The sequence below is a fragment of the Rhinatrema bivittatum genome, chromosome 16 (assembly GCF_901001135.1).
Source record: "Rhinatrema bivittatum chromosome 16, aRhiBiv1.1, whole genome shotgun sequence".
Classification (NCBI taxonomy): Eukaryota; Metazoa; Chordata; class Amphibia; order Gymnophiona; family Rhinatrematidae; genus Rhinatrema; species Rhinatrema bivittatum.
The window spans coordinates 70,891,303-70,918,942 of NC_042630.1; the positions used below are offsets into that span (position 1 = coordinate 70,891,303).

At 44.1% G+C, this 27,640-nt stretch overlaps 1 long non-coding RNA gene across 1 annotated transcript in view; it reads left to right on the forward strand.

Annotated features, from left to right (window-relative positions):
* The window catches only part of LOC115077828, a 167,435-nt gene that overhangs the window by 126,709 nt on the left and 13,086 nt on the right, over positions 1 to 27,640 (forward strand). The gene's annotated exons all lie outside the window — the stretch shown is intronic.

Genomic DNA, 27,640 nt, shown 5'->3' on the forward strand with positions numbered 1-27,640 from the left:
TGCCATGTGTCTGTTCGGGGGCCTTCCCTGGCTTCAGAGCTTCTGTCACTGGGCTCGGGGATAGAGGTAAGTGTGACAATCAGCGGGTCCGTCCCACAGACTGCCAAACGCAACATATCTCTCATGCAGCATTGCTCTTAGGGCAGTCTGGACACCATTAAACATCTGTAGAGGAAGATAAATGATAGGGACATTCTCACATGTGTTATATTTCCATAAGAATAGAAGGAATTTTGGATGGAGGTAAGGGGAAAGATTAAGGATTTTCTAAGGATCCAATGTGAACTTTAAATTATTTGAAAATCAATTGCAATTACAGAATATAAGAAACTAATATTGTACTATGCTTGACTTGAAAACTTATCCTTAAAAACTGGAAGGATAATTCCTTCCTACATGTGTGGTAGAATACTGTAATTTTGATGTGCAAGCATGAAGCTGTTGCAGTGAAAAAATGGAAAATTTCAGGCAGTCTGGAAACCTACAGATCATTTTGAGGTCCATATTCAAAAGTTATTTAGACAGATAACTAAGGCACAGAGAGATAAAGTGACTCCTCCAAGGATGGACACACACACTTTAGAACTGAAACACAAGGAGATAAGATGAGATGGGAATTTTTTTATCCTTATTAGTTTTAATTATTGGATGTTATTTGGTGTATCTGCTGCTTTGAAAATTTTTACTGTTTGCAAAATTTATAAAATTTTTAATTTTATTATTGGATGTTATTCTGTTTGTTAGCTCTTTTTATTAGTATGGTTTTACTGGTCTGATTGTATGTTTTATATTTCTTGATTTGGAAGTTTTATGAGGAATGGCAATGTTTCCATTTTTCCATTGTTGTACTGCATACAGAATCTGGTTTGTTGTGAGTTCTAGTTCAGTTTTTGTTTGCATGTTATATTTCTACTTTATGGTCTCTTTATTCTGTATTTGGTGAGGGTCTGTGTTGAGCATGTGTGACTGATATTCTGCTAGTTTGTTTCTGTGTAGGGATCTATAGCAGCCTGACTTGTTCTGTTTTTCTAATAGGAGCTGTATTCTGTTTTGTACCCTTTGCTGAGGGGAGTTCTGTGAATGCAGGGTATTGTAGGGTCATGCTGGCTGGTGTTGAGGAAGACCCCCCTTAGGAACAGGGCAGGATGCAGGGCTGGACTGGGGTTTATCTTCTGCCTATCCAGTCCCCTCCCCCACAGGTTGAGCCCTTGGGTTCTGAGGGCCAGTAGGGCTTGGCTCCTTCAGCAGAACAGCAAGGTTGAAAATAAATCAGGCTGGACAAGGCAGGGCAGACACACCAGGAATTGAGGTCAGGCGCAGGCTGCATATTGTGGCAGAGGCAGGCTGGAGGCTGAGGATTGCATATTGGAGCAGGCTGGACAGACACCGGTTGGAATTGAGGGCTAGATACTGGGCATGGATTAGGACTGGATACAGACACAGGCTGGGCAGGATACTGATCAGAGACTCGGACTGTATACAGATACAGGGTGGGAACTGGACACAGGCTCAGGCTGGGGACTAGATCTGGATACAGATACAGGGTGGGCAGGAGAATGAGCAGGGACTGGGACTAGGTACAGACTGGGGCAAGAACATGACAGACCAGATGGACAAGGACAGGACCAGACAAGGGCTAGACAAAGACAGCACAGAACAGAGAATATTGAGGCCCAAAGGCAGCAAATCAGAAGGTCTGTAAGCTACTAGGCATAAGGCCCGAAGGACACTAGGCAAGGAGAGGCCTGAATAGGCTGCATGGCAAGGCATAAGGTGAGAGAAGGCCCAGAGACTACAAGGCAAAGAAAGGCCTGAGTAAGCCATAGAGCAAGGTACAAGGTAAGAGCAGGCCCAGACAAGGGCCTGCTCTTACCTTCCTACAAGGCAAGGAACAAGATAAGCGTGGCCAGGTCTGACAGCCAAGATTGACTCCATGAAGAGGCAATGATGGATTGGACAGGCTGGCTTAAGCAGTACAGGAACTGTCGCATTAGGTTATCAGTGAGGAGGGTGCTCAGATAGCTGGGAACAGAGCTCACTGGCGGTCTCTGCTGGTGGCAGGTAGAATCAGGGTACTGTAAGGCTGCTCAGCAGGTGAAATTGTGACAGTAGATCTTGAAGGGCAGTGTTTATATTGGGATTCTGTCTTATCTTGTGTACATCCCAGACTTTGCTCCCATATAGAAGAATTATATTGATTGATGCTCTTTTTTTAGTGGTAGTTTACTAGATGGTTGAAACTGGCCAGGGGGTGTTTGTTGCTTGAAAGGTCCTTCTCTCTAGAGACACCACTGACATGCATGCCCAGCACCTTGCAACAATGGTGCAAAATGTTAGTAGTGGTGTCTCCTGCTTTATGAGTGGTGGTAGTGTCTTGCCTCTGCATTGGACCCCCACAAGGATCAAAAAAACAGGGTGGTTTCCCTGTCCTAGGTCATATAGGATGATTCCCTAATACACATACCTACAGTACCTGCATGTAATCCGCTTTGAAGTGCCTGAAAAGCAGAATAGAAAAGCAATCAAAAAAATAAAAAATAGTTGCATGAGAATGCAAAACAGAGATCATTTGAATGATGACCAATTATGTGTTTTTATAGGATTCTTCTCGTTGGAGGGAGAAGCTGCTGATCGTGATTTAGTTGATTATCAAAATCTCGGAGGGGTGGGATTGGGATCTTTTAGGTATAAGGAGATAGTGCCTCACACACAGGGATTAGAACCAAGGCACAGGGAGATAAAGTGATTCTCCCCGAGGTCTCCTACAGAGCAAGCAATAGAGCCTAATTTGATGCTCTCTATCTTGAGCCAGTAGCTTTGTTATGAACTGGGATCACACCCAGAGAGGTTTTGTCCAGTGCAGAAAGAGACTGTTTGGCTGTGTTTATTGAACCTGTGTTATACAAATATTTTCCCCACCAAATCAGGAGGGGATTTAAGAGCCCTTATCCAGCTAATCCTATTTTAAATGTTTTGCATTCTGTTTCTTGGCCTGTGAGAGTTTGCAGGAGGACCACAGGATTCCAGGAAGGATGTGCCTGAACATGTTTGAAAGAAAGTTTGCAATCTGCCAATAATAAAGTGATGCCCAACTCATGGCACTTTCACATTGTGCATTTAAGCTACTGTGGCACAGATTTTTTCCATGGGTTCAATTAAGTGTTTGAACAAGTGCCTCTCCTTGTCAGCTGACTGCTGTAGTCATGCTTTACATAGGTCAGTGTGATGCCTGCAGTGTGGAGGTATTCTGATGACACAGCAGCACCCTCCCCGATCACAACACATGCATAATTGTGGCAGCACATCATGAAATACCAGAGGAGATGCCAGAAGAATTCAGCAGTCTATTTTATTCTTGGCCATCTCCTTGCTGGCAGTCTTATCTGTGACTACACAACCGGTCTGACTGTCCTGACAACCTTTTATGGAAATCATTTTCTTTTTCTAGTTAAAATGTTTGCACTGACCCCTCTTCCACTGACCTTTGGTCTCCCAAGTTCCTGTGATGGTTATCAGGGAAACCACCACCATGCTTCATACTGGCTTGCTTCCTACAGTGCATTCTGGGACATTCAGGCATCAGGGTAGGGAGAGCTGGACTACGGTGCCCAAATGCACTTGGGTAAGAGCAAGTTTGCTTACCGTAAAAGGTATTTTCCGTAGATAGCAGATGAATTAGCCATGCTGTCTGGGACGTTCGGGCGGCTAGGTGGCGGAGCTCTCTTAGAACACTGAGGCTTTCAGTGTAGTGTGCCTGCTTGGATCCTCCCAAGCTTCCCCCATCCCCCTCAGTCCGTATCCAAGCAGATGAAGTGTAGCAACAACTGGCCGGGGAGGCGGGAGGGTCAGCATGGCTAATTCATCTGCTATCTACGAAAAACACCATTTATGGTAAGCAAACTTGCTCTTTTCCCATAGATAAGCAGCATGAATTAGCCATGCTGTCTGGGAGTCCCCAGCTGATGTATTGAGCGCAAGTCCCTGATCATGTCCCAATGATGAGTTGAGGTAGTGCGCTCAAGACAGTAGAGAAGACAGGCGGACAGTTCATCGCTGTCGACTTTGCAGCATTAAGAAGTGCCCGCTTTGAGAACTGTTTTCCCCATGTCTGCGTCGGCTGCGGTGTGCTTGTCCAAGCAGTAGTGAGCCGTGAATGTGTGCAGCGAGGACCAGGTGGCAGCTCTGGAAATGTTTAGAATGGGCACCTCATGCAGGAGAGCTATAGAGGCAGCCATATCACGGACCTAGTGAGCCTTAGGGGAGGCAAACAAGGTCTCCAAATGTTTCTGATAGCAGAATTGTATGCAGTTTGAGATCCAAGATGAAAGGATCCTTTTGGAAACTGGAAGTCCTGGAGCGTTAGGGTTAAATGACACAAAGAGCTGGGAGGCTCTGCACTCAGCGTGCGTGCGGCATTTGTAGTAAGGGAGTGCCCACTTGCAATCCTGCGTGTGTAGTTTATGATCTGCCTCATTAATATGTGGCTTTGGGTAAAAGGTTGGAAGGGGAGGTTACGTGATGCGGTGAGCCAGACGAGTCGCACTCGTATCGGCTCCGGGCACTGCTCCCCCAAAAAGGGACAAAACCAGCTAACCGGGCACTCGCAGAGCGCTAATAGCATCTACTCTTTGGAGAACAAAGCTTAGACGCTGCAAAAACGAGAGTTCTGAGGAGGTATGACAACAAGAACTGTTCGGAAAGACAAATTAAAAAGCACGGGTACAGACAACAAGATGGCCGACCAGCGCGGCGGGCCGGAGGGACTGGGCCTCGATGAGAGAACTGTATCCAGACTCGCTGAATCTGTAGTACAAGGGCTCGAGTCAAAATTTCTGGGTATAACTGAAAATTTCCAGGCCCTAAAAGAATCCTTAGGGGACATCGGGAAACGCATTGATATCGCGGAAGGACGAATTTCAGCGGTAGAAGAGGACGCGATGGCGGTTGCCACGAGGGTGTTGGCACTCGAGACTGCGATCCAAATGGCAGAAAGCAAATTGGAAGAATTAGAAAATAGAGCGAGGCGTAACAACCTAAAATTTCTCGGTCTTCCAGAAACAATCAACGACGGGGAGCTCAAAATGATTTTGGAGGACTGGCTTCCGAAAGCGCTGAGCCTGCCTACGCTGGAAAACAAATTAATAGTAGAAAGAGCATACCGCCTTGGACCGAAGAGAGACTCAGACAGGAGGCCACGATTGGTAATCGCTAGATTTTTGGACTGGACTCAAAAATCGCTGGTGCTGTCAGCTTTTAAAAAACAACGGGACCTTCAATTTAAAGATACCAAAATTATTATATTCCAGGACTTTTCCGCTGCGGTAGCAGCCAAACGGAAGCGTTTCTCACCAACTTGTACAAACCTTGTAAACAAAAACATCAGATTCAATCTCCAATTCCCTGCAACCTTGCGCATTTGGAAGGATAGAAAAGCAGTCTCCTTTGAAGATCCAGATCAGGCAGCGGAGTGGCTCAAAATTCTTGCGGCTCAAACCTGAACATTGCCTTATTGACATACTGATTTCTATTTCTGAGGTATAAGAGTTTGGCTAGGCAGCAGGTGGGAAACGAGGCAGGTATGCTGGTGAACAAAGCAAAGCTCCACAATTTGGCATTTGTAATGTTTATCTGTTTGTGGTTCATATTAAGTTTCAATAGGTTGGGTGGTGGCAGTTTACAGCTACACAAAATGGATCCCTACTACGGGGTTCAGGCGAGGGAGGGGGAGTAGTGCCCGAGCACATGAATACACGGACCTCTAACCCCATTTTTGGGGGTTTTCTTTCATACTTAGTGTTTAAGGAAGAATGCATTTATGTGTTATGTTGTTGTATATGGTTAAGATTCTGGGAGGATTAGTGCTGTTGCACAAACGGGAGGGGGAGTGGGAGGGGGCAAGGGATTCAGGTCAAGCGGAGTATCTATGGTGGAGGACTGGTGCACAGGGTGGTTGGGGGCCCCGAAGAGCTGGAGATTGTCTATCTCCAGCTCTTCGGGGGAGGATCAAGGCAGGGTAATAAAGCAGCTGAGAGTCCAGGCTGGGAGACTCCTCAGCGAGGACAGAACCAAGTGCTTTTTTGGCATGTTTCTCTATTATATAGAGGATAGGTAGTCTCCGTTTTAGTTCCTGGAATGTGGGGGGGTTGGGAACTCCGTTTAAGCGCCAGAAAGTGCTTAGCGCTTTAACCAGACAAAAAATAGATATAGTAGGGATACAGGAAACACACTTATCAGAGCCAGAAAGTAAAAAACTTAAACGAGGATGGGTTGGGCAGTGTTATTATGCACCCGCTGTAAGACGGAAAGCAGGGTTGGCGATTTTAATTAACAAAAGGCTCCACTTTGATTTGACAATGCAAATTTCTGATGAAGACGGCAGGATACTAATTCTCCAAGGGAAGTTACAGGGGCAAGACATTACTATCTGTGCAGCTTATGCTCCTAATACATATTCCCATCCGTTCTTCCAAAAACTGGTGGGCATGTTGTTACCTGTGCAGAAAGGCCCCCTTATTGTACTTGGGGATTTTAATTGTGTTCATGATAGTGGCATGGATAGGTCGCACCCTGCGCAAAGCACGAGGCAGGAAAGGAACAAAGGGATAGCGTACCTATGCCATGAACTACATCTCCTGGACATTTGGCGTACATTGCACCCCACAGAGCGGGATTATACCCATGTTTCCAGGGCGCATGGAACCCTGTCCAGAATAGACTATGTTTTGCTATCAGAGTCATTATTCCCTAGGTGTACAAAAGCCCACATTGATAATATAGCAGTCTTCGACCATGCTATTGTTTGGGTGGATTTTACTGATGGAAGGGGTGAGCACAGATCGCGCTTGTGGCGTTTCCCTAGTCACTTAGCGGATGACTGTGTGTTTCAGGAATATCTTAGGGAAAGGTGGAGAACATATGAACAGCATAATCATGGGCATAAGGAAGATCCCAGCTTATATTGGGAAGCAAGTAAAGCGGTGATGAGGGGAGAAATTACCTTATACCTAATTGCTAAGTCAAAGGCAATGCATAAGAACATTCTGCAGTTGGAGCAGAAACTTAAGCAGGCTAAACAGCAATTGGCCCAAACTAACAATAGTAGTTGCCAGCAAGAGTACAATGCGATTCTCCATACCTTAAATACTCTGCTCCATGAAAGGGCACACAGGTATCTGAACGCAGGGGCACACAAACTGTTCCGGTATGGAAATAAAGCCGGGAAATTACTAGCGAACTTAGTGCGCCTCCACAGGGGGAAGACGTTTATTGGTAAACTGAAGGATGACAGAGGTATCCCTATAACATCTAGCTTAGCAGATGATGTACTAGTTTTTCTGACCCGGCCGCAAGAGTCCCTGCATCGGGTGCTAAATTTACAAAGGCAATTTGGCGCTTTCGCTGGATTGAAAATCAATGTTGATAAATCAGAGGCTATGGCGCTGGGTAAGGGGATTCAGGAAAACTGGGAAGGTTCAAGCAGTTTTATGAAAAACTCTATACTGATGACAGGACAGGGAGAAGTCGGGAGGAAGGAGATTTCTTTACCAATCTCCGGCTGCCGCAAGTTTCAGAGGCTCAATTAAGTCAGTTAAATGCTCCATTACATGGTTTGAGTAAGCTATTAATTGCCATGGAAGAATGCCAAAGGAGGGGACAAGGGGTGATAATTGTGGGATTTGACTCAGAAAAGGCTTTCGATAGGGTGTCGTGGCCTTATTTATTCTCAGTTTTGGGCCGTTATGGTTTGACGGGGGACATCATACGGAATATTGCCATGTTATATAAGAATCCCCAATCTGCGATTCTGGCAAATGGGCAGGTCTCCGAAGACTTTAGCCTGTTTAGGGGAACGCGGCAGGGATGTCCTCTATCCCCTTTATTGTACATCTTGTCAATAGATCCTCTCCTCCGGAGAATCGAGGGGGATCCACAGATTCATGGCTTTACTATGGGTCAGCAGGTGTTCAAAGTGTCTGCTTTCGCAGATGATGTACTAGTTTTTCTGACCCGGCCGCAAGAGTCCCTGCATCGGGTGCTAAATTTACAAAGGCAATTTGGCGCTTTCGCTGGATTGAAAATCAATGTTGATAAATCAGAGGCTATGGCGCTGGGTAAGGGGATTCAGGAAAACTGGGAAGGTTCAAGCAATTTTATGAAAAACTCTATACTGATGACAGGACAGGGGGAAGTCGGGAGGAAGGAGATTTCTTTACCAATCTCCGGCTGCCGCAAGTTTCAGAGGCTCAATTAAGTCAGTTAAATGCTCCATTACAAGTAGAGGAGCTAATGGCGGCTATCAAGGGGAGTCAACGTAACAAGGCCCCAGGACCAGATGGCATGAGTGCTGAGTATTACAAGATATTGCTGCACCAGGCATCTGGGGATCTTTTGAGATACTATCAGGAGGCCCAAAGGTGGGGACAATTCCCAGTCGGGGTAACGAAAGCATACATTACAGTGTTAGAAAAACCAGGCAAGGACCTCTCCTCTCCGTGAGCATATCGCCCGATATCTCTGTTAAATTTCGAAGCCAAACTATTTGCCAAGATCCTGGCTGATAGACTGAGTGTGGTTTTCCCTTCTATCATCATGCCGCAACAGGCAGGTTTTGTTAAAGGACGGACCATCAGCGCGAATCAGAGTAAGCTATTAATTGCCATGGAAGAATGCCAAAGGAGGGGACAAGGGGTGATGATTGTGGGATTTGACTCAGAAAAGGCTTTCGATAGGGTGTCGTGGCCTTATTTATTCTCAGTTTTGGGCCGTTATGGTTTGACCGGGGACATCATACGGAATATTGCCATGTTATATAAGAATCCCCAATCTGCGATTCTGGCAAATGGGCAGGTCTCCGAAGACTTTAGCCTGTTTAGGGGAACGCGGCAGGGATGTCCTCTATCCCCTTTATTGTACATCTTGTCAATAGATCCTCTCCTCTGGAGAATCGAGGGGGATCCACAGATTCATGGCTTTACTATGGGTCAGCAGGTGTTCAAAGTGTCTGCTTTCGCAGATGATGTACTAGTTTTTCTGACCCGGCCGCAAGAGTCCCTGCATCGGGTGCTAAATTTACAAAGGCAATTTGGCGCTTTCGCTGGATTGAAAATCAATGTTGATAAATCAGAGGCTATGGCGCTGGGTAAGGGGATTCAGGAAAACTGGGAAGGCTCTTTTCCATTGAAGTGGGTTGACTCTGATATGCGATATTTAGGGGTCCAATTGACGAACGATGTGGCGAAACTACACAAAGCTAACACTGTGCCCCTTTTAAGGAATTTGGTTCACAAGTTGCAGATGTGGTCCAAATTACCGTTATCCTTGTCGGGGAAGATATTCTTATTAAAAATGATGGAGTTGCCCCGCTGGATTTATGTCTTGCAGCAATTGCCGATTTGGTTGACTAAATCAGAGATTTCTGAAATAAATAAGGAAGTGTGGAAATATCTCTGGGGATCCCACAGAGCCAGACTGCCCTTGACTATTCTAATGAAATCTCGGATGCAAGGTGGTTGGGCATGCCCTAACTGGAGAGATTATAATTTATCTTGTATTTTAAGACACGTATATGACTGGGTGAACAACACCAACGTCTGCTCCCCGTCTCATTATATTAGGGAATGGCTGAAGCCTTACTGTCCCGGTAATTTGATTCAGGTTTCAAAATCACAGCTGCCCAGGCAGTTTATTAACAGTATTTTTATAACCTCGGGAAGAGAAGCATGGAGATATTTATGTTTGACCAAGCTGGGGATGACTAGCACTCTTACCCCTCTGCTGACGTTAGTTGGCAACCCACATTTTCCAGGTGGCTTAATCTCTCCTATTTTTAAACAGTGGGCAGCGCAAGGCCTAGACACCATTCAGCAATATCTGGAGCCTGGTACCAACTCGATTAAAAGTTTTCAAGGGATCAGGGAACAATATAATATAAATGTCAAGGACTTTTATGGGTATCTGCAGGCCCGACACTATATAAAATCGGCAGTGGTGGGAAAAATGGACGTCCAGAAGGTAGAGACATTACATGAGTTTTTTCAGCAGATGGGTCGCAAAGCTAATTCATGCGCAACCTTTTCGAAATTAATACATAACCTACCTGACACGAGGGTTATCACAGCGGTCCAAGACAAATGGGTTAAACAGGCGAACATACTGCTAACCAAGGAGGAGGTTATCAGGGCACTGGAAGGTTGTCATCATGTTTCGGAAAATATTAACCTGAGGGAAGTAGGATATAAAATCTTACACTGTATGTATATGTCTTTAATGATCCAAAGACATCAACAAACCTTTTCCATCAGAAAAAAATCAGCAGAACCAGAGGTCACGAGCTGAGGCTATGTTTCTATGTTTCTATGTTTCTATGTGGATGTATGCAGCCAAACTATGTGACTCTGACTTATGTTTGAAATGTCGGGTGAGAAGGGGAACTTTATATCATAGCCTCTGGGAATGTGAAGTTATACAGGAATTCTGGTCGGCAATATTGCAAACCCTAGGGCAAGTATTAACTCGACATCTTCCCATGGATCCAAAGCTCTGTCTGCTCAGACTTTTTCAGGATGACCTAGCTTCTATTCCGGAGTTCGACCAACGGTTCCTGGACTAGGCGCTGTTGACCGGCACACAGACCATACTGGCTGGGTGGATATCGGCTGATAAGCCACAAGTTCTGCATTGGAGGAACCGTTTGACCAAGTTACTTCAATATGAATACATGACGGCAGCTAGTAAATCGGACAATGCACAAGAAAATTGTCAGAGGCTTTGGCAGAAATATTGGTGGCACCTGTCCCCAGCCACAAGAGACTCTATCAAGAGATTAGTGGAGACAAAGTATATTGGATCCCCCCGACTTCGTCGGAACGACTCTAGACGGCGCAACAATCAGACAACGTGAGAACCAACCAGCCACAGTACTACAATTCCAGACTTTTAACTACCTACTGAAACCAGACACTTTGATATAAACTGAGTCCGCTTGACAAGGGGAAGGGAGGGGGGGGGGGGGTAGTTGGGTATAGTTTGGTTGGGTGGAACAGGTACTGTGCACGATACTGGTTCAGTGAAATGTATGATTTACCTGTTCAACCAATGTTACAAGTTTTGTTCTAACTGTGTTGAAACATCAAAATTCAATAAAGAAATAATTTAAAAAAAAAAAAAGGTTGGAAGGGTAATGGATTGGTTGAGGTGGAAAACTGAGACCACTTAAGGAAGGAAGGTGGGATGTGTATGCAACGTAACCTTGTCGTGATGGAACTCCAGATATGGCGAGTAGTGCACCAGGAGGCATAAGGGGCCTATTTCCTTTGATAATTCATTCTTGTGGAGGGCTTCCTAGAGGAAACCAAGATATCCTGAAGCTCAGGTGAAAGGTTCAGGTGGTGGAGTACCAGCCTTTCAATCTCCACGCAGTGAGACTGAGATGAGTGGAGCGGATGAAGCAGCTTACGCCTCCCTTCCACTGAGAAAACTGTCCATTTAATCCTATTCTCTGTTTCCTATCTTATAGCCAGTTTGTAATCCACGAAAGGACCGCCACCTATCCCATGACTTTTTACTTTTCCTAGAAGCCTCTCATGAGGAAATTTGTCAAATGCCTTTTGAAAATCCAAATACACTACATTTACCGGTTTACCTTTATCTACATGTTTATTAACTCCTTCAAAAACATGAAGCAGATTTGTGAGGCAATACTTGCTTTGGGTAAAGTCATGCTGACTTTGTTCCATTAAACCATGTCTTTCTATATGTTCTGTGATTTTGATCTTTAGAACACTTTCCACTATTTTTCCTGGCACTGAAGTCAGGCTAACTGGTCTGTAGTTTCTCGGATCACCCCTGGAGCCCTTTTTAAATATTGGGGGTTACATTAGCCACCCTCCAGTATTCAGGTACAATGGATGATTTTAATGATAGGTTACAAATTTTTACTAAGAGATCTGCAATTTCATTTTTGAGTTCCTTCAGAACTCTGTGGTGTATACCATCCACTCCAGGTGATTTACTACTCTTAGTTTATCAGTCACACCTACTACATCTTCTAGGTTCTCCTTGTTTTGGTTCAGTCCATCTGAATCATCATTCATGAAAACCTGGAACAGGTATCTCTCCAACATCCTCTTCAGTAAACGCCAAAGCAAAGAAATCGTTTAATCTTTCTGCAATGGTCTTATCTTCTCTAAGTGTCCCTTTAACCCCTCGATCATCTAATGATCGAACTGACTCCCTCACAGGCTTTCTGCTTTGGATATATTTTTAAAAGTTTTTACTGTGAGTTTTTGCCTCTATGGCAAACTTCTTTTCAAATTCTCTCTTAGCTTGTCTTATCAATGTCTTACATTTAACTTGCCTACGCTTATGCCTTATCCTATTTTCTTCTGTTGGATCCTTCTTCCAATTTTTGAAGGAAGATCTTTTGGCTAAAATAACTTCTTTCACCTCACCTTTTAATCATGCCGGTAATCGTTTTGCCTTCCTTCCACCTTTCTTAATGTGTGGAATACATCTGGACTGTGCTTCTAGGTATTTTTTTAACAATGTCCACACCTCTTACACAGTTTTTACCTTTGTAGATGCTCCTTTCAGATTTTTTCTATTTTTCTCATTTTATCAAAGTTTCCCTTTTGAAAGTTTAGCACGAGAGCCGTGGATTTGCTTACTGTCCCCCTTCCAGTCATTAATTCAAATTTGATCATATTATGATCACTATTGCCAAGCGCCCCACCACCGTTACCTCTCTCACCAAATTCTGTGCTCCACAGAGAATTAGATCTAAAATTGCTCCCTCTATCGTCAGTTCCTGAACCAATTGCTCCATAAAACTGTCATTTATTCCATCCAGGAACTTTATCTCTCTAGCATGTCCTAATGATACATTTACCCACTCAATATTGGGGTAATTGAAATCTGCCATTATTACTGCACTACCAATTTGGTTAGCTTCCCTAATTTCTCTTAGCATTTCACTGTCTGTCTAACTATCTTGGCCAGGTGGACGGTAGTACACTCCTATCACTATACTCTTCCCCAGCACACAAGGGATTTCCACCCATAAAGATTTGATTATGCATTTAGTCTCAAGCAGGATGTTTATCTTGTTGGACTCTATGCCACCCCAGACAAAATGCCACACCGCCTCCCGGGTGCTCCTGTCTGTCATTGCGATATAATTTGTACCCCGGTATAGCACTGTCCCGTTGGTTATCCTCCTTCCATCATGTCTCTGAAATGCCAATAAAGTCTATGTCATCGTTCACTGCTATACATTCTAATTCTTCCATCTTACCTCTTAGACTTCTGGCATTAGCATACAAACATTTCAAAGTTTGTTTTTTGTTTGTATTTTCATTCTGCTTTGTAATTGATAGGGATAAGTTAGAATTTTTTAGCTCAGGTGAGTTTTTAGTTACAGGCATTTGGACGACTTTTCTTATTATTGGAACCTCTCTGTTGGGATGCCCTAATTCCAATGCATCATTAGTATCCTTTGAAGATATCTCCCTCCAAACCATTTGCTACTGAGCATTTGTCAGCTAGTTTAAAAGCTGCTCTCTCTCCTTTTTAAAGGTTAGCGCCAGCAATCTGGTTCCACCCTGGTTAAGGTGGAGCCCATCCCTTCGGAAGCGAGTCCCCCTTCCCTAAAAGGTTCCCCAGTTCCTTTCAAAACTGAATCCCTCTTCCTTGTACCATCGTCTCATCCACGCATTGAGACTCCGGAGCTCTGCCTGCCTCTGGGGACCTGCGCGTGGAACAGGGAGCATTTCAGAGAATGCTACCCTGGAGGTTCTGGATTTAAGCTTTCTACATAAGAGCTTAAATTTGGCTTCCGGAACCTCCCCCCCACATTTTCCTATGTCGGTGCCCACATGTACCACGACAGCCGGCTCCTCCCCAGCACTGTCTAAAATCCTATCTTATGTGATGCATGAGGTCCACCACCTTCGCACCAGGTAGGCATGTTGCCAGGCGATCCTCATGTGCATCAGCCAACCGACTGTCTACATTCCTAATAATCGAATCACCAACTATGATGGCTGACCTAACCCTTCTCTCCTGGGCAGTAGCCCTTGGAGACACATCCTCAGTGCAAAAAGACAATGCACCACCTTGCTATAGGATCCTTTCCTACTGCACCAGGTTGATGCTCTCCAATTATGAGACCTTCTTCTTGCAAGGCATAACCAGGGCTGCCAGTCTGAAGTTGGGACTTGGTTACTATATCCCTGAAGGTCTCATCTATATACCTCTCTGTCTGCCTCATCTCTTCCAGAGATCAGACTCGCTCTCTGAGAGCCAGGAGCTCTTTGCATCGCATGCACATGTACAATTTCTCACCGGCGGGTAAAAAATCATACATGTGACACTCGATGCAAAAGACTGGGAAGCCCCCATCTTGCTGCTGGGCTGCTGCCTTTATCTCAAATTTGTTCAGTTACTAGTTAAGTTTTAGGTTGCTATGGGAGTAGGAATGTGTCTAATTAGCATCCTTTAAATGTATTAATGAATTCACTATATGTCTGGTAGTGACCTACAGGGGAATGATCAAACTCTAAAGTGTGGGGAATTTGTGAAGTGAAGTTAAAAGGCTGATTTTTTTTTTTTTAATGTGAAAGTGGCACCTGCCTATAAATTAAAGGATGTGCTAAGGGTGGGTGGGTGAGGGGTGGGAGGATTGGGAAATACAAACATTAACTTCTGTTTATTTGCTGCCTTACTGACTATTAAAAGCACAAACACACTAAATAATATACCACAATAGTTAACTTCGCCCAAATACTTAAAAAAAAAAAAAATTCCCAAGCAAAACTTACTGATTCCATGATGAGACTGCACCTTGAATACTGTGTACAATTCTGGTCACCGCATCTCAAAAAAGATATAATTGCGATGGAGAAGGTACAGAGAAGGGCAACCAAAATGATAAAGGGGATGGAACAGCTCCCCTATGAGGAAAGACTAAAGAGGTTAGGGCTGTTCAGCTTGGAGAAGAGACGGCTGAGGGGGGATATGATAGAGGTCTTTAACATCATGAGAGGTCTAGAATGAGTAGATGTGACTCGGTTATTTACACTTTTGTATAATAGAAGGTCGGAGAAAATTCTTTTTCTCACTTAATGCACAATAAAGCTCTGGAATTTGTTGCCAGAGGATGTGGTTAGTGCAGTTAGTGTAGCTGGGTTCAAAAAAGGTTTGGATAAGTTCTTGGAGGAGAAGTCCATTAACGGCTATTAATCAAGTTTACTTAGGGCCTGATTTTAAAAAGCATTTACTCGAGTAAAACAGGGTTTTACTCGAGTAAATGCACTTTACTTGAGTAAGTGGGCTTTTGAAAATTGCTATAATATATGCCATTGAATTGTCCATAGGATTTACTTGTGTAAGTGCACTTTACTCCAGTAAATGGCTTTTGGAAATTGCTACAATAGTAGTTACATTTACATGCGTAACTCCTTTTGAAAATTACCCCCTATGGGAATAACCACTGCTATTAATTACATCAGTAGCATGGGATCTTCATGGTGTTTGGGTACTTGCCAGGTTCTTGTGGCCTGGTTTGGCCTCTGTTAGAAACAGGATGCTGGGCTTGATGGACCCTTGGAAGGTGGTGGACCTCATTCATCACTTAAGATAGCATGGCAATTTCTTATATTCTTATGTGAAGAAGGTGCCACATCTGAGTCCACTACTAGGAGTGGGGAAGGTTCCCTGGGTCTTTTCTGCCCTGAAGAGTGTTTCTTGGGGTCTTTGCGACACTGTGCGTTGAGGGCGTCGGCCTCGACTTGCTTCGATGAGCCAATGTCTTGTGCTTATGCTTCGATCCTGAAGCATGCAGTCAGCTCCCTGCGTCGGACATACATGGGGGCCCAGATGCTACTCGGGGCAGGTGCTGTATTTGGTGCCGTCGACGCCATTGACGCATCTCCTGCATCGTGCGTCGGCGACGTTAATCACTTCGGACAAACCGGGCGGCACTACCAAGGAGGCTCTGCTATGTGTCGACTCTTTGGAGGCCCGGGAGGGGGTGCCCAGGGAGGACCAAGTCAAGTCTTCAGAAGGGGCATATGAACCCGATGCTGCTTCACGAAGTTTTGCGATTCTGGCGCCCCTCTGTTGCTCGGCTCAGGAGGACATGCGTCTGCAGTCCCTGCAAGTCACCTGGTCGTAATCCAGTCCGAGGCATATGTAGCATTTGGTGTGCCCGTCAGTCACTGACATGATTTTGCCGCATTGGCAAAATTTGAAGCCTGGTGGGCACGGCATGTCCTCGAAGAAGTTAAGAAAATGAAGGAAGCAAAGAAAAACCCCCCACTTTCCCCTTCTTTTCTTCTTCTTTACTTTTTTTTTTTTACTTCAGAAGAAGTGCTCCGCTGAGGAGAAGAAAAGCTCTGCGTGCAGTCAGTCAAGTAGAAAAAAACGGACTGAGGGGAATGGGGGAAGTGCGGGAGGATCCAAGCAGGAACAGCAGACTGAAAGACTCCGTGTTCTAAGAGAGCTCCGCCACCAGCCACCCGGAGGACGTCCCAGACAGCATGGCTAATTCATGGGAAAAAGCTGTGAAGGAGGGCTGGAATTTGACTTCAGCTTTAAAGGATTGTGATGAATTTGGATGAAGCAGGACTTTAGATCCCAAACTGGGATGTGTGTTTGGGCTGGTGGGGTGAATAGCTGGGGCCATGCTCATCCTGAGGAGTTGGTGAGAGGGACCTGGCACTGCAGAGAGGAGTGGCGGATGTTCCATCATCCCACAGAGCTGAATTAGGCATGGAGAGATGGGCACAGACACAGAATGGAATGAAAGAGATGGCATCTACGTCTCCACCCCATCACATGTGTGCGAGTCTCTTGTCACAGACGGTCTTGAACCAGGGCTGATCATTACTCGGAGTCCTTAAAAGAGGAAATGTCCATATTCTTCTCTCATCCACGCAGAGACAGATAGAGAAGGACAGACAGACACAGATTTAGCTCAGAGCTGATCAATATTCTGGCACTCGTGAGGAGGAAAATTCCACATTTATCAACCCCTACCTTCCTCACATCCAGAGAGCGATGCACCTGATCCTCCCCATCCTTAACAGTCTCTCCCTTTCGCTCTGTCAGTGCCAGCACTCTGACACCCATTCCCTCATCCCTGTCCACCCTCCATTGAATACATGCTGGGTGCCACACAGGCCTGCAGAGGGAAGAGAGAGCCATAGCCAGAGAAAGTGGGCACATCTATCCCTCACCTAAGTCACCCAGGAATGCTCATATCCAGCTGCGGTTCACACCAAGCAAAGACCAATGCTGCTTGGAGTCTCCGTGGACTGCTGAGATAGCCTTCAGTACCATAGTGTGCACAGAGTTAAAGCAACATTGCTGCAGTGTCAAACCCAAAAGAAATCTGCTTTGTTGCCACCTCACCTGAGGTCAACCGACCCTATTGATCCAGTCCTGGTTTTGTTCCAATGCACATAGGGATTTGAAGTTCTGGTTTTCTGAGGGAAATCAATGTGAAAATCAGATGTCTCCATGTTTGCAACAGGGCAAACCCAGGACTGGATCAGCTTGTCCAATTGACCTGGTGTGAGGTGGAGCAACCTGGGCAGGGCCAAGGAGCTAAGGTGCATAGTGACCTCAGATGGAAAATATTTATTGCATTTGTAAATTTGTGCCATCCTTGGACATAGATTCTGCAGAAGGGTTTTGCAGGAAGAGGTGGGACGTGTGCTGACCAGAGTGGGGATTAGCAATAGTGCAAAATGATCAATAAAATAAAATAAACTTGCATCTACCAGCTCTATAAATACAAAATAAAGGAGTGTGGGGTGGGAGCCTCAGGAAACAAATCTAGAGTGAGTGGAATGATAGCACCATCTGTTGGCCACTCTGCCAGTCAGTGTGGATTTCATTTTTCCTTTAGCCATTCACATGTATAGAAACATAGAAACATAGAAATGACGGCAGAAGAAGACCAAACGGCCCATCCAGTCTGCCCAGCAAGCTTCACACATTTTTTCTCTCATACTTATCTGTTTCTCTTAGCTCTTGGTTCTATTTACCTTCCACCCCCACCATTGAAATATCTAGCTTGATTAGTTAGGGGTAGTAGGGGTAGTAACCGCCGCAATAAGCAAGCTACACCCATGCTTATTTGTTTTACCCAGACTATGTTATACAGTCCTTATTGGTTGTTTTTCTTCTCCCCTGCTGTTCAAGCAGGGAGCTATGCTGGAAATGCGTGATGTATCAGTCTTCTCCCATGCCGTTGAAGCAGAGAGCCATGCTGGATATGCATCGAATGTGAAGTATCAGACACATTTGGTTTGGGGTAGTAACCGCCGTAACAAGCCAGCTACTCCCCGCTTTGTGAGTGCGAACCCTTTTTTCTTCTCCCCTGGGCACATGGGCACATGGGCACATGGGGATAGGCACATAAACTAGCACATATTTGCATCTTGGGTGCAGTAATATCAATTGTGAAGACTTCAGCCTTTGGAATGAAATACACATTAAAACCTCAGTCACTGCTATTGCTTGTGGTCTTTGTCATTGTGCTGGGTTCCATGGATGGGGCAAAATTGTCTGAGGATTGATTGATTTTTAAAAATGTATTTCATATTGTTCTGTTGATGGAGTGGTCTAGAGTGGTGTACAATCAGCACATTTTAACATTTATCTAAAAATAAACTAATTTCAAGAATAAAAATAAACAAAATATAAAATCCTAACAATATTATTTAGTCTTTTTTAATTCCAAAGGCTAAAATCTGCCCTTTATAACTGAAAGAAAGATGCTATCTTTGGTTAAACATTCAAGGGTTTGTTTGTTTTTTTTGTTTGTTTGTTTTAACTAAAAGTTGCAGTTGCCACTGGAAAAAGGGTTTCAGTATGAACCTCACCAACCTAGGTAAAAAAGGGAATTTTAATATCATTTACCTTGCTTTAGAATTGCGGTGCAGCCAGCAAAATAATGCAAATTCTGGTCATGGGAGTGGCCAGCTTCTGCTAAGCCTGTGCAGCTTTCTGCTGGTGTGCCATGGCTACACGCCCGTGTCAGCTTTCATGTTCAGTTTAGCATCCCTGAGATATTCCTTCGAACATGGGATCCTCTCCAAGTCCCACTGCCTTGGGTGACAAAAACTCTTTAATTTGCCCTGGCTCTCCCTTTCCATCTGTCCCCTACGACAAGTTGGAGAGGCGAAGTTTCCATGAAGCAGAAAGTAGGACATGGAGAGTGGGATCTGGATGGATCTGTTCTGGAGAATCCTGCAGGCTGTGATACACAAATATTTACCAAGCAAAGGATCAGTCACAGGCAGACTATCTGCCATCTTCATGATCGAGTAATTCCTGAGGAGGTTGTGGATAAACAGGGCGGGTAAAGGCAGACTGACTTTCAGAATTCTTTTGTGGGATCTCATTTTGTGGTGTGCACTATGGGAACAAATGATGGATTACAAATCCTCATTAAAATGCACTGCACTGGATTAACACTTTGTAGAACAAAGTAAAAGAATTGATGAAGTCTGAAGGGAAGCTGGAACTGGAACTCATATCCTGTGACTCCTGGTTCAGGGCTATAAACTCCCCTTAGAGATTCAGAACATCTTTCTCAAGCAGTTTGGTGCAGTCAAACCAACATAGAACACAGCGCCCTGAGCCTATGGAGCAAAAACAGATCCGCATTCTACGAATCTGCCTCAGAGTACTGGTTTTACATGCTCCCTGGCCCAGTGCTTTCTTCTGGAGCTGGGCGAATGCACTGGACTGGGAGATGCAGATCCATTATTTTTCCTGGCACTGAAGTCAGGCTAACCGGTCTGTAGTTTCCCCGATCGCCCCTGGAGCCTTTTTTAAATATTGGGGTTACATTAGCTATCCTCCAGTCTTCAGGTACAATGGATGATTTCAATGATAGGTTACAAACTTTTACTAATAGGTCTGAAATTTCATTTTTTAGCTCCTTCAGAACTCTGGGGTGTATACCATCCGGTCCAGGTGATTTACTTCTCTTCAGTTTGTTAATCAGGCCTACCACATCTTCTAGGTTCACCGTGATTTGGTTCAGTCCATCTGAATCATTACCCATGAAAACCTTCTCCAGTATGGGTACCTCCCCAACATCCTCTTTAGTAAACACTGAAGCAAAGAAATCATTTAATCTTTCCGCAATGGCCTTATCTTCTCTAAGTGCCCCTTTAATCCCATGATCATCTAACGGTCCAACTCATTTCCTGACAGGCTTTCTGCTTCGGATACATTTAAAAAGGTTTTTACTGTGAGTTTTTGCTTCTATGGCCAACTTCTTTTCAAATTCTCTCTTAGCCTGTTTTATCAATGTCTTACATTTAACTTGCCAACGTTTATTCATTATCCTATTTTCTTCTGTTGGATTCTTCTTCCAATTGTTGAATGAAGATCTTTTGGCTAAAATAGCTTCTTTCACCTCACCTTTTAACCATGCCGGTAATCGTTTTGCCTTCTTTCCACCTTTCTTAATGTGTGGAATACATCTGGACTGTGCTTCTAGGATGGTATTTTTTTTAACAATGACCACGCCTCTTGCACACTTTTTACCTTTGTAGCTATTGCCAAGCGGCCCCACCACCATTACCTCTCTCACCAAATTCTGTGCTCCACTGAGAATTAGATCTAAAATTGCTCCCTTTCTTGTCGGTTCCTGAACCAATTGCTCCTTAAAAATATCATTTATTCCATCCAGGAACTTTATATCTCTAGCATGTACTGATGATACATTTACCCAGTCAATATTGGGGTAATTGAAGTCTCCCATTATTACCACACTACCAATTTGGTTAGCTTCCCTAATTTCTCTTAGCATTTCACTATCAGTCTCACCATCTTGACCAGATGGACAGTAGTATACTCCTATCACTATAGTCTTCCCAACACACAAGGGATTTCTACCCATAAAGATTCAATTGTACATTTAGTCTCATGCAGGATGTTTATCATGTTGGACTCTATGCCATCCCGGACATAAAGCGCCACATTCCCTCCCGGGTGCTCCTCTCTGTCATTGCAATATAATTTGTACCCCAGTATAGCACTGTCCCATTGGTTGTCCTCCTTCCACCATGCCGCTGATGCCAATTAAGTCTATGTCATCATTCACTGCTATACATTCTAATTCTCCCATCTTATTTCTTAGACTTCTGGCATTAGCATACAAGCATTTCAAGGTTTGTTTTTTGTTTGTATTTTCATTCTGCTTTTTAATTGATAGGGATAAGTTAGAATTTTTTAGCTCAGCTGAGTTTTTAGTCACAGGCACTTGGACTACTTTTCTTATTATTGGAACCTCACTGTCGGGATGCCCTAATTCTAATGCATCATTGTATCCTTTGAAGATACCTCTCTCCGAACCATGCGCTGCTGAGCGACTGTTGCCTTTCCCCTTTGTTCTAGTTTAAAAGCTGCTCCATCTCATTTTTAAAGGTTAGCGCCAGCAGTCTGGTTCCACCCTGGTTAAGGTGGAGCCCATCCCTTCGGAAGAGACTCCCCGTTCCCCAGTTCCTAGCAAAACTGAATCCCTCTTCCTTGCACCATTGTCTTATCCACGCATTGAGACTCCGGAGCTCTGCCTGCCTCTGGTGACCAGCGCGTGGGACAGGGAGCATTTCAGAGAATGCTACCCTGGAGGTTCTGGATTTAAGCTTTCTACCTAAGAGCCTAAATTTAGCTTCCAGAACCTCCCTCCCACCTTTTCCTATGTCGTTGGTGCCCACATGTGGCCACATGTACCACGACAGCCGGCTCCTCCCCAGCACTGTCTACCTTCGCATCAGGTAGGTATGTTACCAGGCGATCCTCATGTCCACCAGCCACCCAGCTATCTACATTCCTAATAATCGAATCATCAACTATGACGGGAGACCTAACCCTTCCCTCTTGGGCAGTAAGCCTTGGGGAGATATCCTCAGTGCATAAGGACAATGCATCACCTGGAGAGCAGGTACTTGCTACATGATCCTTTCCTGCTGCACCCGGTTGATGCTCTCCAATCATGAGACCTTCTTCCTCCAAGGCAGCACCAGGCTGGCAGTCTGAAGTTGGGACTTGGCTACTTTGTCTCTGAAGGTCTCATCTATTTACCTCTCTGTCTGCCTCAGCTCCTCCAGGTCTGCCACGCTAGCCTCCAGAGATCGGACTCATTCTCTGAGAGCCAGGAGCTCTTTGCATCGCATGCACATGTACAATTTCTCACTGGCGGGTAAAAAATCATACATGTGACACTCGATGCAAAAGACTGGGAAGCCCCCCTCTTGCTGCTGGACTGCCGCCTTCATCTCAAATTTGTTCAGTTCCTACTTAAGTTTTAGGTTGCTATGGGAGTAGGAATGTGTCTAATGTCCTTTAAATGTATTAGTGAATTCACTATATGTCTAGTAGTGGCCTACAGCAGAATGATGAAACTCTCAATAAGGTTTTTTGTTTTGTTTTTTGTGAAAGTGACACCTGCCTATAAATTAAAAGATGAGCTAGGGGTTGGTGGTTGAGGGGTGGGAGGTTTGGGAAATACAGTCTAACTTCAGTTAGTCAGCCAGAGTGACTCACTGCTCTCTTGATTAATAAATGTTGGTACCTAATCAAACCAAATCACACTACCTCAACACCTTTCCAAGGTGAGTAACTGAACTGAACATTTCAACCTTTTTACTTAGGTATACACTGCTCCTAGCTTATTTCTAGCTTCTGGCTACTTTTTTTTTTTAATATACAATAGGAGCTGCCAGTTTAGTTTCACTTTAGCAATCCAGCAATAATGACATCATCACCCTCTTAAAAAGTGCAAGGCACAAAAGTAAAATAAAAGAAATCAAAGTAAAACAAAACTAAGATTAAAATAAAGGCAAGGAGGGGAAAAGACAAGCAGCAGAAGGCACTTAATAAGCTCCCACAGCAGTGACAAGCTCCTACAGCCTCTCCCCAGGAGTGATAGAGGCACATTGCAGCACAGAACACAGCAGGGATAGCAGTAAGGGATGCTGGGATAGCCCTAGTATTGTTGGCAGAAAAAGACCAAATGGTCCACCCAGTCTTCCCAGCAAGCTTCTCATGGCACCAACTGCCACTTCGTGCAGGTTATCCCCAAGTGTCTGTTAAGGGTAGTAATTCTTACAAGCAAAACCAAGAAACTGTCAAACCCATAACAAAATTACTGCCACATTTTTATGTAGTGAGCGGTAGGGATGTGCAGAGCAAAAGTTTATGTCCATATGTCCAAAGGGGGTCCCATTTGTGGTCAATATGGACATAAACAGAATTCAATGAGTTGAGTATATGTCCATATGTGCAAATAAAAATTTAAACCCCTCACCTTCCTTAATCCCCCCCCCCCCCAAGACTTACCACAACTCCCTGGTGATCCAGCGAGGAGTGAGGACGCCATTTCTGCAATCCTTTGCGAGGAGCACGTGACGTCGGCGTCACGTCGGAGTGACGCGGCGTCACTCCGACGTGACGCCGACGTCACGTGCTCCTCGCAAAGGATTGCAGAAATGGCGTCCTCACTCCTCGCTGGATCACCAGGGAATTGTGGTAAGTCTTTGGGGGGGGATTAAGGAAGGTGAGGGGTTTAAATTTTTATTTTGGATCAACAATCGCGATTTCTAACATATCCAACATAGCTATGTTGGATATGTGGGAAATCCGATCGTTTATGTCTCATCACTTTTTTAAGTTAAAAAAAATATATAAGTAGCGTTTTACATATGCGGTCAATACGAATGCACACCCCTAGTGAGCGGCCTTCCTAATAATTCAGACAATGCTGCTTGAATGTTCTTTGCTTTTGGACTTGGCCGTAGAAGCTTTTTCCCCCCAATGTCAGCGTATCAGTACCCCAGACTGTAAAAGTTGGGGCCCAGCTTTGGCTGATTTCAGAATCTAATACCCTTCTTTCCCTATTCTGCCATCAAAGTGAAGAGCAATGTTGCAGTCGTGTCAAAATCATCAGGCTAATTCGTTAAGGGTAGTAATTCCCGTGCCTTCAGGATAATGGTGTTATCTGCCGTGCCATGCAGGTTACCCCATGAACCCTTTTCTTCATTATCATCTTCAAGCTTTTAGGGATTTAAAGTGTCTATATCCCATGCACTTTTGAATTAATTTACTGTTTCATCCTCACCACCAGGGTCCTGGAGAGAAAAGTGAATCATGGTAAACAAATCCATGTAGCCTCTGGGAAGAATAAATTAAAAATGAATAAATTAAAAATGTGCAAGGCTGGTTTGATATGTTTATGTGGCCAGGGAAGTCCCTGTGCTGAGAATCCAATCTAAGCAGGAATTCGGTCCAGGTTTTCCTGTATTGTACAGCTCAAAAGCATGGGGGCTAGCCTCCTGGCTTTTGTTAGTGATTTGCCTAGTGTAGGAGCACTACAAATTAAGTTGACTAGCTCCTGAAACCTTGTTATGAGACAGTGCAGCTATTATAAAATATAAGGAAAATTAAAAAGAAGTGGCTGACACCTCTGTCCTGTCATCAGGAAGGCTGAGAGTGGCAGAATCGGGGAAAATAAAGATTTTTAAAAGTGGTACTATTTCATAGTGACATCAGTGGAACAAGGATTTGCTCTGGGAGAAATTTTCCATGTGGGGAATTGAGAAGAACACAGGAGGCTTTTGCAGGAGGCAGAAGTGCTAGTCAGCTTTGTCAAGCCTTAAAAACATTTGTGGTGGAGCCAGCCTGCATCAGAGGGAAACAGCTACAAAAACCATTAATGTTGCTATTACCGAGTTATTGTGTCATGGGAGATTTGAAAGGGAGTGGGATATTTTATATTAAAAGTAACCGCTATTCCCCTCAAATTAAAGACAGGAATTTCCAGATTATCATTTATTTTCTTTAGCTAGACAAAACTGTTTCACCAAGCCGCTGGTCACCCACAGTAGAAAGACTTTTAGTTTGTGGAAGATAACTCGGTGCCAGGAAGGTAGTCTTTGTTTTTGAGTTGGTATAATTAGGTAGCAGGTACCTCCTTGGAGGCAGACACCAATGGAAAAAGACCAGACACCAGCAACCTCAGGACTCATTGCCTGGAGGAGATGGTTGTTGTGCCAGAGACTATCGCATCAGAGATTGCATTGCAATGGAATGAGCTGGGATTACAGATAAGTGCATGCATATACCTACAAAAAAATCATACCTTAGGTCTGGTCAGACTTACAGACTAGTAGAATTTAATTGAGCTCAATTTATTTATTTATTTATTTATTTATTTAAATTCTTTTGCTATACCGATACTCAAGATGAGGTCTTATCGTACCGGTTTACAATAGAACAGGGGGAAACCAATTAACAACTAAGTAGAAGGTAAAGTTACATTGAACAGGGAGCGAAAACATGGAAGATGGAAGACAGGAAAGATTTTAAACGATAACTGTAGAGTGCTAAAAATAATCAATAGGAAAAATAATCAAAAATAATCAATAATCAATAAAATAATAAAAATAATAAAATAAAAAATTATTTTAAATTATTATATTATTTTGTATTATATTATATTATAAATTATATTATAAATTATAATATATAATTATATTATATAATTTATATTTATATTTATTTATAATATATAATAAATATATTATAAATTATAATATATAATAATTATAAATTATATTATAAATTATATTTATTATATTATATTATATTATAAATTAGATTATTTTAAAAATAAAATAATCAATAAAATAATAAAAATAATCAATAGGAAAGTAACACAAAGGAACTGACAACATTCAAGCCGATACAGTACAGTGTGCTCAAATTTGTTCAGTTCAGTGGAGTGCACTTTTAGCCCGCGATTGGCTGCACGTTTTTGACACACTATTCTTACCCCTTATACAGTAAGGGGTAATAATGCGTCAAAAATGCGTGGCCAACCCCACCGAAACTAATAGCACCCGCAACATGCAAATGCATGTTGATGGCCCTATTAGTTATTCTTGCGCCATACAGAAAGTAAAATGTGCAGCCAAGCCGCACATTTTACTTTCAGAAATTAACGCCTGCCCAAAGGCTGGCGTTAATTTCTGCCGGTACCGGGAAAGTGTACAGAAAAGCAGAAAAAACTGCTTTTCTGAACACCCTCTGACTTAATAACTATGATAAGTCAGAGGCCCCCAAATTTAAAAAAATTTTAAAATAAAAAAAAAAAATTTAAAAACCGGCCCGCGGGTTGGAAGACAGATGCTCAATTATGCCGGCGTCCGTTTTCCAAAGCCATGGCTGTCAGCGGGTTTGAGAACCAATGCCTGCAAAATTGAGCGTCGTCTGTCAAACCCGCAGACAGCCGCCGCTCCTGTCAAAAAGGAGGAGCTAGGGATGCGCTAGTGTCCCTACGCCTCCTTTTACCGCGGGTCCTCATTTAAATACTGGATCACGCGCCCAGGAGAGTGGCCTGGACTCTCCTGCTGATTTCACTGTATTGGCCTGATTGAAAGTGAACAGCAAGTAGAAAAGACAAAAAAAGGATACATACCATAAGAGGGACACACTGGGGCGGATTTTAAGAGCCCTGCTTGCCTAAATCCGCCCAAATCCGGGCGGATTTAGGCAAGCAGGGCCCTGCGCGCCGGTGAGCCTATTTTACATAGGCTCACCGGCGCGCGCAGACCCCGGGACTCACGTAAGTCCCGGGGTTCTCCGAGGGGGGCATGTCAGGGGCGGGCCCGGTCGTCGCGGCGTTTAGGGGGCGTGTCGGCAGCGTTTTGGGGCGGGTCCGGGGGCGTGGTTACGGCCCGGGGCGGTTCGGGGGCGTGGCTGCGCCCTCCGTACCCACCCCCAGGTCGCATCCCGGCGCGCTAGCGGCCCGCTGGCGCGCGGGGATTTACGTCTCCCTCCGGGAGGCGTAAATCCCCCGACAAAGGTAAGGGGGGGGGGTTTAGACAGGGTCGGGGGGGTGGGTTAGGTAGAGGAAGGGAGGGGAAGGTGAGGGGAGGGCGTTAGAGGATTCCCTCCGAGGCCGCTCCAATTTCGAAGCAGCCTCGGAGGGAACGGGGGTAGGCTGCGCGGCTCGGCGCTCGCCGGCTATACGTAATTGATAGCCTTGCGCGTGCCGATCCAGGATTTTAGCGGATACGCGCGGCTCCGCACGTATCTACTAAAATCCCGCGTACTTTTGTTGGCGCCTGGAGCGCCAACAAAAGTACGCCAATGCGCCTTGTTTGAAAATCTACCCCACTGTTTTTAGAAGAGCCTGGAAAAGAGACAAATTCACCATATGACTTAACGTCTTATGATATAGATCTGAAAGTTAAACACATAGTAAAGACCAACATAGAAAAGAATAAAAGTAAAACTTACCTGACTTGGAGTTGAATCCAGCATAATGTTCCTGTAAACAAGAGAATAGAATTGTTAATACTGTTTTTGCACTACTACTGTAAAAGAAAATTTGGAAAGTGTTTACAATTTCTAATTGTTTAATTATCTGTGATTAAAAGGTTTTGAAGTATTATTCCAAAGGTACATGCTAAAGAACTAGAATACTTGTATTGTTTACTACAAGATTACTTCTAATCCTTTTCTTTTTGGTAAAAATAAACTTGTTCATCAAGAATTTTTTTTTATTTCCAAGGTACTCCAGGTAACATCCTCCCTTAGAATGGTTATTCTAAATTTC